This window comes from Prinia subflava, chromosome 9, assembly GCF_021018805.1.
Source record: "Prinia subflava isolate CZ2003 ecotype Zambia chromosome 9, Cam_Psub_1.2, whole genome shotgun sequence".
NCBI classification, from domain to species: domain Eukaryota; kingdom Metazoa; phylum Chordata; class Aves; order Passeriformes; family Cisticolidae; genus Prinia; species Prinia subflava.
The window spans coordinates 18,286,815-18,303,518 of NC_086255.1; the positions used below are offsets into that span (position 1 = coordinate 18,286,815).

At 43.8% G+C, this 16,704-nt stretch overlaps 1 protein-coding gene across 3 annotated transcripts in view; it reads left to right on the forward strand.

The window, feature by feature from the left end:
• The first annotated feature begins 896 nt into the window (after nt 1-896).
• The window catches only part of MARCHF8 (membrane associated ring-CH-type finger 8), an 84,269-nt gene continuing 68,461 nt past the window's right edge, over nt 897-16,704 (forward strand). For 2 of the 3 annotated variants that reach the window (XM_063405736.1, XM_063405739.1), the window contains exons 1-2: nt 897-1,036; nt 2,942-3,015. The gene's annotated coding sequence lies outside the window, so the exon portion shown is untranslated. The remainder of the gene's footprint in view (nt 1,037-2,941; nt 3,016-16,704) is intronic. The other variant, XM_063405737.1, reaches the window with a different exon arrangement.

Genomic DNA, 16,704 nt, shown 5'->3' on the forward strand with positions numbered 1-16,704 from the left:
ATCAGGAGGTTTTCTTGTTTTCTGTTTTATTCTCTGAATAATATCTGCTTTCTTGTCTATGCTGCACTGACAGAAACTGTTCAGCAAAGCTGCCTATTCTCCTGTTCTTTTCACTTATTCCCAAGTGGGATAGGCATCATGTTTGAACACAGAAAACTCTCCCTTGACTCATTCTCATAAAACTCACTTCCCTTTTTCCCCTGTAAAATTCACCTCAATAGTACAGTTCATGTATTCCAGCATATCTCAGGAGAGAGATATCTTGGGGAAGATTGAAGTATCCTGCTTGCATAACAAAAGTGTAAAATAGCAACAGCGTATGGCACGGGGCAAACTCGAAGCTTTCAACAGAACATACATTTTGCTGATAAATCCATACGTGCAGGTGAGCGATTAACACAAAACACCTTACAACGATGGCTATAAGCCATCTTCAGGCCTTCAGTATACATACATTTTTTAAAAGTTCAATGGCACCATATGAAGTTCAGACGTTTTATTCTACGTACGTATTCTGCCGTTCCACCCTGGGCAGTAGTGCCAGCAGCGAGGCAGCGCTGCGGGCTGAGCTCGCTCCCTGCCCAGTGTCGCCTCCCGGCCCCCGCCAGTCCCGCCCCCGCCCGGCCCCGGAGCGCAGGTGCCAGGAGCGCGTTCCCGGCGCTGGATCGGCTCCAGCGGGAGAGGATCGGCTCCAGCGGGAGAGGATCCGCTCCAGCGGGAGAGGATCCGCTCCAGCGGGAGGCGATCGGGCGCCGGGACAGCCGCGTCCCGCCGCGGAGCGCCCGCCTCGCCTGCCCGTGCTGCTCCGGGCCATGGCGGCGGGGGCGGGCCGGGGCGGGGCGGCGCGCTGACAGGCAGCCCGGCCCGGGGAGCCGCGGTAAACAGGAGCCGGGGGAGAGCTGGGGGAGACCGGCCTCGCAGGAGCCTCCCAGCCCCGCGGCCCGCCGCCGCCCGGCCCCGGGCATGGGCAGCAGCAGCAGCCGCCGCAGCCGGAGGAGGAGCCGTCGGCCCGGGCCCTGTGCGGGGCACCACCAAGGTAGGCTTGGCCGCCGCCCTGGCCGCGGGCAGCCGTCGCTTCCTCCGCGGGGCCCGAGCCGGGTCCGGCGCCGCGAGGCCGGGCACCGAGGCCGGGCCCGGGGGCGGCCCAGGGCGGGCTGCTGCGGGGGCCGCTGCCCCGGGGTCGCTGCCCCGCGGCCGCCGCTCGTCCCGGCCCCGCCGGCAGCCCCCGGCCCCGCCGGCTCCGGCAGGTGAGGCGCTCCCGGGCGAGCAGCGGGCGGGGGCCCGGCTCCCGCGGCACCGGGCAGCGCTGGCCGCGGCAGGGGCGGCGGGGCACGGCGCGGGGCGTCCGGGGCTGCTCCGGTGTCGGAGCTGGGGAAGCGGCAGCTAATTCCCTGGTAAGAGGCTTTCCCACCTCCGCCGTCTTTGTCTGCACAGCATCAGCTGCTGCTGCTGGCGCTGGGAGCATTAGTGTAGCTGGGGGGAAGCCGAGAGCGGATCAGCTGTGGGAAAGGGAGCGTGTTTGCGCCAGCTGTCCCGTTAGGAGGAGGACGGGAATTGGCGTTCCGTGAGCAACGTGGAACAGAGAATACAGAGAGAAAACAGTGCACAGGATGTGCTGGTCACAACGTGCTCGTAAGGAATCGTGAAGTTTCACGGCAGACTAAGAAACAGTCAGAATTCCTTCATGCTTCTTGGAGCAGAGTAATGCTCGAGTTGTTTTGAACCGTAACACTTTAACTTCTCCTCATTTTGGTACGCTAAAAATGCAAGCGAAGCGATAATCACAATGTGCCCATGCCAGATCAGTTGGTCTCAAGCTGCGGTGCGAGAGGGGACGGGGCTCGGCTGTGCAGCTGGCAAGGACTGGTCTGTGCATCACAAATCTGTGAAATCAGCCAGCAGCATAAACACAGAAGGGACAACTTAGCTAGAGCTTGAGTGGAGGTGGAAAGAGATGTTGGAAGGAAGGTGTGGGTGGGAGAGAGCCGGTCTGACAGTAACGCTTCAGCTGAAGCAGCAGCAATCTTTATGAATTTGTGCTTCTAAAATCGGTTTGGAGTAGTGTCAGATGAGGCTGAGATTGCTCTAGCAATAGTCCTAGTCGAACATTTCTAGAGAAAAGTTTTCTTTGAAAAACGCTGTTTATTAGACGTAAGATACTTTGTTTGAAATCTGTCAACACTGATCAGTTTCTACTGATGCAGAGTTCTGCTAAGGTGCCTGAGGAGCAGGATTGCTGGAAACATCAGTGTTCCTGTCTCAAGGGTATGCCCTAGCACCCCCAATAATACCTGCTGTTGGTGTTAGCAGCTTCTCAGCTGTAGCACAAACTGTTTGGTGCCAGACTCTCCTCAGAGCAACCTTGTTGCTGCTTGGAGAAACTGAGACTTGATTCTGCTGTGGCTGCTGAGAGTGCTGGGACTGCTGAAGTCTGAACAACTGCCCTTTTGCTGGGAACTTTGTGTGACTCAGTTTTAATGTAAACTTACGAAATTAACAATTTGCTGAGTATTTGTTATGTTCGGTTCGGTTTTCTGTTGTTATTTTGATTTTTTTTTTTACTTGCCTTTTAGCTAGCCCTAGCCAGCAGTTCTGCTTATAGAGATAAACTAGTTAAAAATAAGCAGTTTGCTGTTTTGAGGTGTCACATTGGAAGAAAAGCTGCATGCATTTCATGCCTTGGCGTATGGATAAGGGGCTGGAATTGTTGGAGATGTTCAGGTGAGGTCTAGTGCTAAAAAATGCACCTGTTCCCAGGCTGCTTTTGCACAGTCTTAAATGTTATGAGGATACATTAATTCAGCATGCTGGGCAAACTTTTTATATTTTCAGGATGAGTTTGATGTGGTTGGTTATTTTTGTTGGTTTGTTTTTTGGTTTGGGGTTTGTTTTTTGGTTTTTTGTTTTTTTTTTAATTATTAAATAACTTCTGTTATTTTAGACCCAACATTCTGGACAAGCAACTCTGCCTTGTTCAAGGGTGAAAGATCTTCCCAGCTGCCGAGGCTGTCACAGGTACTTTAGGCATTGTACCAAAGTGTCTGACAGACTGATTTCCTTATTGCTCTTCCAAACATTGACGTTGGTGGGGAAGGCAGGGCACTGCAGGAGTGTGACATCTTCCAGTAATAATGCTGCTCAAGGAAGGGTTGAAGGTGGTTGTTACAATCCCTGAGTTGGTCCTGCTGCATAAGAAGAAGCAGTCTCCTGCTATGGGTCTTTTCTTCCATGTACCTCAGTCAGCCCTAGTGGGCCTGACTGACAGCTAGCTTCAGAAAAGTGTGAATAATAAAGTGTGCATGATTATCTGCCTGGAAAAAATGAAAATAGGAATGCGATCTCTTCTTTTTTTTTTCTAATTGTTTTTTATCTTGTTTTGCTCTTGTTCTGCCCTTCCACCCTCCCCCCAAAATAAAAGGAACTCTTGATCCAGTAGAAGTGTTTAACTAGCATTCTTTAAGAGCCTGTAGATGGACCATAAAAATTTAACAGGCATTGAAAGAAGGAACTTCCAGGAACCCTGAGCAACTCTGTGCTTGGACTGTCTGTGTATGGCAGACAAATAGTGAATAGCAAAGCTGTAGAAGGCTATAAGGAATGAAAAACTTCAAGTCTGGGGCAAAACTTCCTTTCCAGAGCATAAGCATAAGGTATTAGAGGGGAAATCTTCCTGGAGGACGAGTTACTCATTTACTGCTTGTGCCAGTTCTTTCTTGGGAGCATTTAGTGCTAGCTGCTGCAGGAACTGTGTGAACCATGTAAATTGCACATCTAATTCACTGTATTAATTTCCATAGTGAGACAGAACTCATGCAGGGTTTGCTGGGATTTCTGTTCTGCTGACTTGTGGATTTACTGCAAAGATCTGGTGGCAGCTTGACGTAGCATAGCAGAAATGGCATTACACTTGCTGGGTGGGCTTTGTTCACTGTGGATTTTCACAGGTCCAGATTGTTGAAGTGCTCTTCACTGAAATAGGCTCAGTTTTACTAGTTCTGTTTGGATTTTACTAGAAACTTCCCAAAAGAACTCATAATTTCTAAACCAGATTATTTTTCATTGCTTCCCACAATGTTTTTGTGGAATTTTATCAAGGTATCCACATTCATGTGAAGCATTAAAAAAACAAATAACAGATTACATAGTGTTTATTGATTCTGAGGCAGGTAAATGGACAAGAGCCCTTGGAAGCCTTGTCTTTTTGCAATGAAAGAGCTTTAAGAGCTTTTTTTACTCTTAAATGTAACTCATCACCAGACAGGCAGACAGTTCACTAACAGCAAGAGATCTCAACCATCAGCAGTTTCTAGTGCTTGCAATTTCTTTTCCCCAGGGACCGAGAAGGAAGGCTGGCCTTTATTATATGTCCCGCTGGTTATCTTGTTTGGGCTGATCTTGATCAGAGGTATTTGTAAATGACTTTTAAACTTCTCTCTGTTAAAGTGAGCGCCACTCTGGAGCTCACATTTGGTACCTGCAGGCAAGTGCAGGGGCTTAGTGGCAGATCTTGAATTTGACCTGGCAGAATGTCATGGTTGATTGGACTGAACTGAAAACAGTGTTGGAAATTTTAGATGAAATATTCATATATTACCTGTGTGTAATATGTATATGTGTAATGAGTGAAAAACAGTGAAAGGTTCTAGAAATGCAGCTGAGATTTTCCATAGTTCTGTGAAATAAAGGTAGTAGATGAGCACTTTATCCCTGGAGACTCATTTAAGGATCCCAGCTGTAAATCTGCAAAATACGTAGCCAAAATTCATATGGAGTATAAATATTGTGTATTTTGGGGGCAAGTAAATCCTGTGTATCAGTTGTATGCCTTGATACCTGCCCTTCAAAGGGCATCAGGACTGAATAGATGTCACCAGTCCATATTGCAGGTGAGTTTCTCCTTGGGAAAAAAGACATTGGACTTAAGAATGTCATTTAACAGGTCACTGCTACTTCAGCTAAGCTTGAGTTTGTCTCCCAGTTTGGTCATGGCTTCAGTAAGATCATGTGTTTATGCACCATCCAGGATAAGAGGCTCATTACAAGGAATAAAAATGTTGTCAGCTCTTCTTTCCCGAGCTGGTAGCTTGACTTCTGTCATGTCCTCAACACAGGATGAGAAACCTCTCTTTGAATCAAAGGGTCAGTTGGATAATAGGGGAAGGAAAGATAGAAGCTGACAAAATCTAGGGTGACAAACCAGAAAAGAAAAAAAAAATAGAGTTCAAGTTTACACATAAATTTGCTAATTTTTAGAAAAGTATACTAATCCTTTGTGCCTCTTTTCTCTCAAATGTGCTTTATTTTCAAAAAGCTTTTTCTTCCTCTTTAGTGTGTGTACTGAGCATGCAATGAAGAGTATCTGTAGGGAAAAAAAAACCCCAATGCTTCTGAATAAATAGCTAGGCTTCCCCTGGGCCTGATCTGCTGATTCTAATGACCAGAATAATTTGTCACTCAGACTTACTTACTGCTAATAACTCTGTGCCATTGTGCAGCTTGAGGAAGGGAGTTGTGTTTCTGTTCTTGTTGCTAGAGTTGAGTTTGAAGTTCTGCTTTCTCATTACACAAGAATTTCCATGGGCACACCACATGTGTGGGGGTCCACACATTGCCATGACGCCTAGGACAGAAACTAGAAACTGCCTTCTAGACGTGGGATTTGGGTGAATTTTGCCTCTGGAGGACCATTTGAGTACCATTAACTGAAGGAAGCAACAATTCACTCTGAACAACCTGCCCTGTAGAACCAGTTAAATATTGAGGAAGTATTCGATCAGCTCTTTTACTGTAAGCACTTCTCTTACCAGTGGACCTGGCCTTTACTTTCCTGGGAGAGAGAGGTTGATGTCACAGGATTATTAGTGGGATCCCCTCATCTCCAAATTACGTCAGGATTTGCAAAAGGGATGTCTTTGTTTAATGTCATCCATAAAGGTCTCCTAAAGCATTTATTTGTTGAAGAGACTCCTTCAAAACCAATGGGAGGTGAAGCAAGACAAAGCCTTCTCTGCCTATTTATATTTGCTTTCCCTGTCACTGGCTCCTTGGCTCATCCAGGACAGAGGATTAATCTCTCTGATCCCTCTATTTCTAGTTGTAAAAGCGCAGTGTGCTATTGAGGGTGATTCACTACTATGCCAATCCTTGTTATAATCTCTTGTAACTACGAATGCATCAGTCAGAAGAGAAAGGCTAATGGAAAAATGTGGCATATTTCTGAGTATGGATTTTTTTCTATGTACATATAAATATTATTTTATGGGAAGACTGATGGATTAGAGAACAGGAAGTGATGCAATACAGGGCTCTGCCATGCTTTCATAAGGTGGACCACATTATAGCAAGAAATTCTCGCAAGTGACTCTGCTTGCCCTGAGTGCAGTTTTGTCTCCTTCTTGCATGTTTTCCATGGCCTTCTTCAGCAAACCACTCTTAATAAGGGATTTGCATTTACAAGCATGATGAACTCTGCTACAGTGGATAGAAAGTGGAAGTTGACAGTGGCTTTTTGATTCATCATACATAAGCGTGGTGAAGTCTGGCATACCGGAGGAATGTGAAGAGTGTGAGGTAATAGTTTACCTTAGGTGATGACAGAGAAGGAAACACACATGGGAGCAGTCTGGCTCTTTCTGAAGTTGACAGTAGGCTTTGATTTTTCATTCCTTTCTAGTAAATTACGTGAGCTCCCTTTGCAGTTCTGCATCCAAAATGTCCCTTTAACTGTGATTATTGTGAGAGCTTTTAGGATAATCATCTTGAGCTTGCCTGCCAAATCTGAACGGGAAGTGGCAGGACTAGGAAGGACAGTTGTCAGTGTTCTTTCTTTAGCGCAATCTGTGACCACTGATTTATAGAAGCAGCAATGAAGCTGCTTCTGTAAAATGTGTCTATATGTGTACGTATGTATGTGCATGCATATAATCCACAAAAGCAGATGGGCTGAAGATTTGCTACTCTTTGACATTGCAAGTGATCTCTAAAGGAAAGGATCTTTTACACCAAACATGATAAATGCATACTGAAGTAAATGGTGTGTTGTTTCAATGAGAAGAAAAAAATCTGCTTAGCTTTTAAAAGAAGAGGAAGTTCACTCGCAGCTAAAAGGCTTTTTTTGTGAGAGACAGGAAATATGAGCATTTTTTCCTGTTTCTGGCCTGTTTTCCAGTTTGAGTTACTTCAGCTATGTACACTATAGTTTCCTGCAACTCAGTTGTCATCAGTATCATGGTATTTGTAATGTTCTTGGATTTTTTAAGGAGAAATTTTAGCCTGTTCTCTAAGGGGAAGTGATCTTATGCAATCACACTGCCAGTAACTTCTGAGCTTGTTGGCTAAATGTCACATAATTGCTGGAAATTCGGATGCTGCAGAAAGAATGGAATATAAATTACAATGTCACAACTGAGAACTGCAGCCTCACCCTGTACCAAAGGCCATGGAGATGGCACTTCTTAAACATAAGATAGGCCACATGGGTGAGTGGCCCCTATAAAACCTACAACCACAGGATACCAAATGCAGGATCTCAGACTGTGCTAATCCTTCTGCTGTGGAATGGCCTTCCACTGCAAGGCCTTCGCAAGACTTAGGAGAAATTTAAAGTGTTGTTACTAAATTAGAGCTGGCATGATGCAGCAGACTCTTCACAAAATTAATGTTTGATAACATAAGGGGGTGGATGGAGGAGAGATACCCTTGTAAAATTACATGATTCTTGTCAGGCTGGCTTGATCTTGGGAATTAGCAAAAAACAGTAGCAGGTTTGATTAAAATATGGAAGGGAGTTTTAACTTCGCTCTTGGCATAATAAAGCAGAAGCCAATAAAAACAAGATCAGATTTCAGCTTTCTAAACACATTGGTGTTCTTAGGCAGTGTTTTCCTACTGAAGCCTTGAAATATCATCTTGTTTGGGGGCATGAAAACAGTATATTGCCTCTTAGCAGTTCCTTTGTGTGAGGCATGTGTGTTGTTTCTATGATTATTTTGACAGCAATGTTCAGCTATTTTGTACCCTTCATCTTAGGGTCAGACCTGACAGGGCAGGATAACTCTGACTAAGGCTGCTCAAGTTGAGTATTTCTGATGTTGCAGAAATCCTCCCCAGTCATCGCAAAATTGCAAGGCTTGAAAGGTCTCTGTATTGTTCCGTGTGAGCTGCTACATGCTTGGGCAGGGTGTGAAAAAGGCTCCTGCTCTGGTACACCTGCAGAGCTCTGCAGTTCCTAAGACCTTTCAGAGATGAGTTTCTTTTTATGTGCCATCCTGCAAGTGTAGGAAAACTGCACTGTGATGTTTTCCAGGCAAATAATGGAGAATCCATAGCACTGTTGTATTTCTGAAATGGCAAGAAGTTTAAAGTTATTGTTCTTTGACCTTTTCTAATCCATCTGATTACTTTCTTAAATGAAATATGTGGCTTTGTTTCTAGTAAGGCAGTGTACAAGTGATACATTAGAACTGCAGCTTCAAAGCAGCAGGAGATGGCCCTGCCAGAGTCCTGTGCCTCATATGAAGTCAGCCTGAGTGCTCCTTGCATTTTATCCCTGCTCAGCCAGGCTGCATTTGAGATGCTGCTAATAAAGTGTGGAAGCATCTCCTCTATATATCTAAATACCAAATACAGCAGGCTCAGTCCAACATATGCTTCGCAGTCTTTTGGTGGTGTTGTTCTTCCCAGGATCTCCTATGGTCAGTGTTTGGCGTTTTGGGGACCCTGAAGCACTTGTATCTGCCCCAGACCTAGGCTTTTATTTACTGGTGGTGTTGATATCAGCTTCTCCACCCACAAGGCAAGGATCCCAGCTCAGTTGCTGTTGAACATGTGTGGTTCAAGATACAATTTCTCACTCACTCTTCCTTTGTTAGTGATACCCTAGCAAGCATAGCATCATGTGGTCCAGCAGCCGGAGAGCAAAGAAGTCAGGATCAGCTCCTTAAATAGAGAGGGAATTAGATACATTACGCATTTTATTCTTGGCTGTGATCTTTCATTGTGTCCTGTTAGGTATTTGTTATGGTTGTTTGCTTTCTCTGTCTACTTGAGCTCTGCTTGTCAGCTTGGACGTGTGTTCAGTGTGTCTCACCCATCTTTGATTGCCCACTGGGAAGTTTTTTAGTTGGCATGTTCTCACTAGGCAGAACTGCAGGTGCCTTGCAGAGACGTGGTAGGGCTGTGATGCCCCGCAGGTTTTGTGCTGGCTGGCTGTTTGTCAGCTGCCTTTTCAAGTCCTCATTAGGTGCTGTGTTAAGGCTCTCTGCTCTGTAAGACCTGCATGTGTCTGGCTTAGCCTGTCTTTACTGTCTGTGCCTCGTGCAGGGGTTGTTGGAGGAGGCTGCAGGGACGGTTCTGCTTCAGAGTAGGTGCTCTGCTCAAGGAAGGTGTGTTTTCCAGTTGCATCCTGATGCTCTGGTGTTATCTCGCTTTCCACATGACACTACAAAGTGTACACTTATCCCTTGTCACACAGTTTGCATTGCTGCTTTATGAATAAGGGAAGGGAGACTCAGAGAGCTGATGATCCAATCACTGAGTGATTGCCTTTGAGCTATATCCAGTGTGGCTCATGGGCAGGTTTTTGTGGTTGATATAATCTAACTAATGCATGAGAGACATCTGAGCCAGGAACTGGGAATTTAATAAGATGATGAAATTGTTGAGTTTCAAGTCTGAAAGTAATTCTTGTCAGCAGGGGATGGGAGTGGAAAGCAACTTGACTGTACACAGTGCATCCCACCAAGGGCAGTAACATGGACATACTGCAGCACAGGCCTGCTTTTCTGAGATGCTGTTTATTCCCCGTCTCCAGCAACCTCTCTGAGTCAAGGAGAGCTGGCAAGTTTCTGAGCCAAGCCTTTCTTCTGTGGGTCTTTTTTTCTTCCTTTATTGTAACATGCCAAAAAAGGAGAAAATCACTAGCAGGCTAAGTCGTGCTTTAACTTTGTGAACAATAAAACAGCTTGTTATGCTGTCTCTGGGCCTTCTATGACCCCTTCTAGAAAAGATGCCACTCCAGCATAGCAGCTTGCAGAGGGATGGATTACTCAAGCTCATAAATGCCTTAACCTCTGGTGTGTGAAGATGGCTGTGCCTTTCCAGATTTTTCATCTCTCCTCGCCATTCTTTCTAGGCTTTGAGTGAGAAGCGTGAAGATGTCAAGAAGTACCTTCTTGGGTGTATGATAGCTGCTCCATCTCTGCTGATAGATGATGGCTATTGGAGAGACACTAAATGTTGTATCAGAAATTCATATGTAAAATGTAGTCTTAGAAAAAGCAGTAACTAATTTGCAACTGAGTGCAGCTATTGCTCAATCAGATAATTGCTAAAAATAATCTCCCTTGTAATTCCACTGGTGATCTGTAATTAGAAAAGTCTTCTAATTCATAACCTGCATATAGGACAAGATTGGAGACTGAAGTGGTTTTGCGAGTCTGGAAAGTCTGGACAGAATCAGTTTTTGGGGAGGTAATTTTGGGGGGAGACCAGATGTTCTGACACTGATGGTAGTAACTTTGCACTGCATTTATGCTGAGCCTTTGCCCCAGGTAATGCTGTAGGGTGCAGTTTTTCCATCAGTGTCTTTTTTAGGCAGAGAAGATGCCTTCCTTGGTGGGCATCTGCTTCCTAGGGATTTTATTTTTCCATTAAAGAAAAAGGAAACCGCACCTACCCCAGAACACCCAATCCATGAACACAAAAAAGAATATTATATGTGTACTGCATTGTTGTTTCCTGCTTGAAGCTGTTAGGTTGAGCGTTTTAAGACAGCTGTGTGGCTTTGCTGCAGAAGCAGCACAGCAAGGAAGAAGGAACCTTTTCAGCTGAGGCATTTCACATCTTCTAAGATTGGGATCTGAATACTTTTTAGCCTCTTGTCAATTTTATTTCTAAAGTTTGATGACTTCTGTCATCTGCAATGAGGCAGTGAGAGACCAGCTGGCCTTGGTGAGATGTGAAACTTCTGTTAACTCTGCAGGAAATGTAGGGAATGTGAGTTTGGACCAGATTATTTCTTTGTGAGATGATGGTAATGTTGCCAGATCATGCCATTGACTGAATAGCATGTGTCCCTGAAAAACAAGGAGTGTAACTTCCTCTGAGCTCAAGGCTTCATGCCTCTTTCAGAGAGCACAGCCCGTGGAGAAGCACCGTGCCAGGCGCAAGGTCAATTGTGACGCGGAGGGGACCGTGCCTGTTCCTGGGCACGGTGCTGCTTCCTGTAGCGCCCACAGACTTGGGTCCTCTAAGAGGAAAGCAGTAGTGTTTTGGTCACCTGGGGGTTCCTGTCACTTCAGAAACAGCAGAAGACATCTTTAGTCTTTATATACCTTGGGAACATCTTGATGTGCTGTACAGCCCATGTGTGGGAGCCTGTGCTAAAGATGGGACTATCTAGAATGGAACTGTTTTAAGTCTGCAGAAAACGGAGGAGATTTTTATCTTGACTTTCTAACATCTGTTGCATTGGGAATAGGAGGTAGTTTTCTTTTTTCAATTGAGAAAGAAAAAACAAACTTGCATTTGCCATTTAAAATGATTAATTGCAAAATACGTTGTTATCTCTCCATTAGCCTAATTCGGCAGATGTTCAAATTATTTGTCTGTGGTTATTTTTCATCTGCTCTTTGGGAGAGCAAATGTCACTGAATATTACTGTAATTGTAGCTATTTAGAGAAGGAAACCAGAAAGTCAGCTGGTATGGGTCCTGGAAAACATGGAGTAGAGTAAGTAGGGTGGAGTTGTGTGGATTTTCCTCTGTGCAGCGAAGGGCACTGCTGATGTAAAATTCAACAGCTTCAATGCTTGCTTCTTTATCCAGCAACAGATGTTCTGTGAGGACTACTGATATTTTAGTTTGTTAAGTAAATAAATAAAGTTTTTCATCTTTCAATTTTCTAGTTTTCAATTTCAGCAGATAAAAACTACTGTTTCTTCCAGGTTTTGTCTTCATGAATGTTTCAGGTTTTACAGTAGTGCTCATATGCACCAGAGTTGCATCAGCCTTGTCTAGACACTGGGCTCATCTCACTGGGTCCTGTTTAAACTAATTTAAAGCAAAGATGATCTGCTTGGGAGAAAGACAGAAAATTCACTTCTAAATGTGATTGGGCTGAAGAATGTGACATGTCAGTTGGCATGAGTGATGTGGCCATGCTCCTGAATTTTATTTCCCTGTCTGAAGAACTTCATATAGCAGCTTCTTTTACTGCCTTGTAGATATGCAGCAGCACTCCAGTATCCATTCCTTTGTATTGCTCCAGCTGTCATCAGATTCTTTCAAAATCTTTTGTCCCACGGAATTTTGCTATCTGATGGCTTGGACCTCCCCTCACCTTTACTCAACACTTGGAGCTTGCTTTGAAACACATGCTGGAGTAAAAACTGGTAATCATTTAAGAGTAGGTCAAAAGGGCACTGCAAGTCAGCCACTTCTCCAGCAGCAAGGAACAGACCTGTGTGTTCTAAGTGTTTTTCATTAGTAAGCACAATTTTTCCGTACCTGGGTACTTCACTGTGTCTCAGTAGCTTTCTGCAGCTGGCTGTGTTTGGCTGGCAATGCACAGCCAGTGGATGATAGCTGGACTTTACTGCTGTAGTTCTGGTGATAGAAAGCTGCAATGAATTTGCTTTAATAGGATTCTATACATATTCTATTCTATATATATATTCTAGGTCTTGCAAGTGCATAGGAATGGATTGGTGAAGTTTTGTGCTGTTTCTCTAAATTTCTCATAAAATCTCTAATCTTCTAAATACTTTTAGAAATGAAGGGACTAATACTGGATGGAATAGAAAGGGTCAAGACTTGATTGCTGAATTGAGAACAAGGACAACGGTGAGGATGCAACTGTGGGACACTGTGTTCTTGTCTGTGCAAGAAGGCAGTGATTTAAAAGAATCCACAGTCGTGTATTCATCTCATGATTGCGTCCAGTGGCTATTTTAGGTACAGTGGAGATGAATGGCCCTTTATAGACTGTGGTAAGGCATGCCTTGTCTGTGGGTTTCAGTAATGCCAGTCCCTTCTTTTCGGGTGGCACAGAGCACTGTTGTGAGGGAGGGATGGTCAGAAACGCCACACACGTGCCAGCAGGCTGGCGTGAAATAACGCCGTCACAGGGGGAAACGGGGCAGGCTCTGCTGCTGCCAGCGCGTGTCGGTGTCAGCTCTGGCACAGGGAGCTGGGGGACACTGTTTGCCAGCCATCCGAAATCAGCTGCCTGGCCTTTCAACTACACCAGGAACACTCAAAATACGATAGGCACATGCAGCCGTTTTAACCACCCAGCAAATCTCATGATAAGGTTGCAGCTGGAAGAGGCTGTCTCGTTCTGGCACTGGAAGGGATTTAATTCTGTTCACAGACCTGGACTCTGTCTGTGGGGTTTATACAGCTTTACTTTTTAATGATAATGCTATGACACAGAGATTCTTAAACTCTTCATAGCATAGTTTTCATGTTGAAGTTGATGAGAAATACCACATTTGTCTGCCTAGCAACTTTCTCAAATCCATATCTGGCAATTTTTGGTGACAATGTAGGTGTGAAACTGAAAGTTACTCAGACATGTAGTGCTGTTACTTGTCTTACTGTAGCACTTCAGTCTGTGCTCTTGGTTGTGCCGGTACTGTACACTGCCGTGGTAATGAACAACACCACCCCACAAAAGCTACCTGTGTGGTGGGAAATGGAAGTACTGCTATACTTCCAACACACAGAAGTGCTAAACCAAACAACTCCAATGACTTGCCTTCTTGAACCACAGCCAGTGAGCATTACTCTGTGTTGGTGATACTTGGAATAAAGATGGGCAGCAATGTCAGTGCAGCTGTGGTCTCCACTCCCCCAGCATGTTCTTCTGCCTGGAGGACAGGTTCTCATGCAGGTCACAGCGTTGGTCCTTCCCACATTGCCTTTTGCGTGGGGTATGTTCTTGGACGTGGCAAATACAGAGGGAAGCTATCAGAATGGAAAAACTGCAAATATAAAAGCCTTTAAGGTAACATACTGTGCCTAAGTATGTTTCCCAATAAAAAAATTTCACTAAAGTCTGTTATACTTTAATGACTCATGGTATTTCCTTATATTTAAAATAAAATTAGCATTTTTAAATTTGGGGGATAGTAAATGACTTCTGGTAGTGAGTTTGGCATCAGAAATGAGGTTACTTTAAAATGTGGGAATTTATGATTGAAATCAAACTCATTGGTGTCTTGCAAGTTAGCAGAAGAATCAGGTACAGGATGCTTGGTACATTGGTCTTTTTACTCTACATTTGAACTTCTGAAGACCCTGGTTTTAGGCTCTCCGGTTGCTTTGGGCAAGTCCTAAAGAATGTGGTTTATAGATGTTTCTTCAGAGTTTAAAGGTTTGTCATAGTGATCCAGAAATCTAGATTTTATTACGCTTCCAGAGCAAAAACGTGTTGTAACTTAAACCTATAAATAGTTACCTCATAAATCATTCAAAAGAAATACATTCTTGTGTGCAAAGCTTTGAAATTTCTTACTCACCAAAAGACAAAGAAGGAATGATTTCACGTTTATTCAAAACACAGAATCATACAATCAATAGTATATTCTTTTTACTCTGCTTTATGAGGAACGTTTTGCCTGGTAGCAGTTAAACAATAGTGAAGAATGTTGATTAGGTGCCTGTTGTTCGTAAATAGCTTTTACAACTGTTCATCTCTGATGTAATGGAAAATAAGTGATGTAGCACAGAATTTTCCTGAAAATGCATTGTTGTTATCTCTGTACAATATAGAATGTGAGCAATGTCTTCACTGAACAATTATGAGATTGTTGTTTCATCACTGTCTTGCATTGTAAATATTTACACTGTTTGAGAAACCCAGGCTTTTGTTGTCTTCAGCGTAAGTGTATGTATTTTTAAATAATCTTTATTAATTTTGAAGATAAAAATACAGAGCAGTTTTTCCTTGGATTTCAGAACTGATTTAGAGTTTTGTGAACCCAAAAGGATTATAATAGAGAATGGGAAGGTACCATAAATTATTTATAGGTGTTACATTGTATCATGTGGACTTGTGTACTAGACTAGAAATTTACCTGAAAGTAATTGGTGCAAATTTCTCTTTCTGGTCTATACATGTATTAGTACGTCTCTTCTTCCATTGGATTATAATCTTCTTTTAAAAAATATCAATTGTCACATGGAGCACTTAGCCAAACCATTATGATCGTGTGGGCTTTTTTCCCAGTAGATTTGCAGTTGTTCTGGAGATCAGGAGTGGTGCCTTGTCCTTGACATCACTTGTTGTCTTTCTGAGGCCTGTCATAGTTTTGTGGGTTTTGGCTTTTGCTCATGAGTAGGGGTGAGGGAGTGTTTTTTGTGCTCAGTAGCTGTACTGTGGACCCTTCAGTGCTGATTGCAGGATGATCTGCAAGTGCAGTCGACCAGCTGCAGCAGTCCTGGGAACACAGTCCCAAATCTGTGTTCACACTGTGATGGAATCCATGTAGGTCACTGCTGTGCATTACCTTTGGACATGCAGTGAAGAAGAAAAGGCAGCTTTTCTCAAAAACTGTAGGAATGAGCAAAATACTGTGGCATATTCTTCTCTGACAATGAGTATTATAACAAAACAAGTCTTCATCTGTATCTTTTAGAAAAATTTCAAGTTGTGTGATTAAGACATCCTGATTTTTTGATCTGCAGGCTGGCTTCAGTGCCAAATTGGAGGGAAAAATGCCTCTTCTGGAGAGGAACATTAATTTCTCAGGAAGCCAGTCTCTGCTCATTCTGGGAGTTGGTGGGATCATGGCTAAAAGCTCTAAGGCAAGCCCCAAAGAGGCTGGGATGTAATGTCCTGCTTGCAGCAAAGCTGTAAGGACTCACAACTTGCTGTGAGTGTGGTTCATGTGCTACACTTGCTCTGTTCAGAAGCACATCAGGACAGGAAGATTTCTTTAATGTGAAGGGGTGAGGAGAAATGGTGATTTTTGAGACAAAATAGTGAATGGCACCCCCTTATGCAAATAGACTTGGGAATTCAGTGGAACAGGTAGAGGAACTTGCTGGCTGAGAAAAGAGAAGCCTTGGCTGTGACCTCTCCCCAGCCTCCACCATTAGGACTTTCCAAAGCAGAGAACAAAATTCGTGCTTTACTTCTTTTTTGTTTTTGCTTGTTGTAGTTAGAGACTGTCCCAGGGATTATTACTGATGATATTATGGTCTGTTTCATCAAAAAATACACAAAGGGGAGTTACTTAAAAATGTCTGTGCACCGGGAGACCACTGATGCTAAAGAAGTTTTGCATCTGTAGCAGGAGCTTACTGCCCCAGTTGTGTGTGGAGCACCTGGTGCTTTGTTTCTTCCACAAGACATCAGGAATGATCAGTGATGCTTCTGATGCAGCTAAATTGCTATTAGTAGCAGAAGCAGACCAAAGTAATTTCTTTGTTTCTCAGGGGAGAAAAACTGTAATGACTGTATTATTGTGCAACAGAGGGAAGTGACATTTATTTTCCTGAATGCTACCAAGCTAGTTCATAATTGCATTTATCAGCTGATTTGATTTGAAGGGAACAGTTCCGAAGGAACTTGTTTTTCAGAGGTCCAGATCCTGTTCAGCTTCCATTGAAATCATGGTAAGGGGTTGCTAAGAGCTATGGGACCATTATTTACTGAGACTGTAGTTTAACTGCTTGCTTGTCTAGTTGTATTATGTTT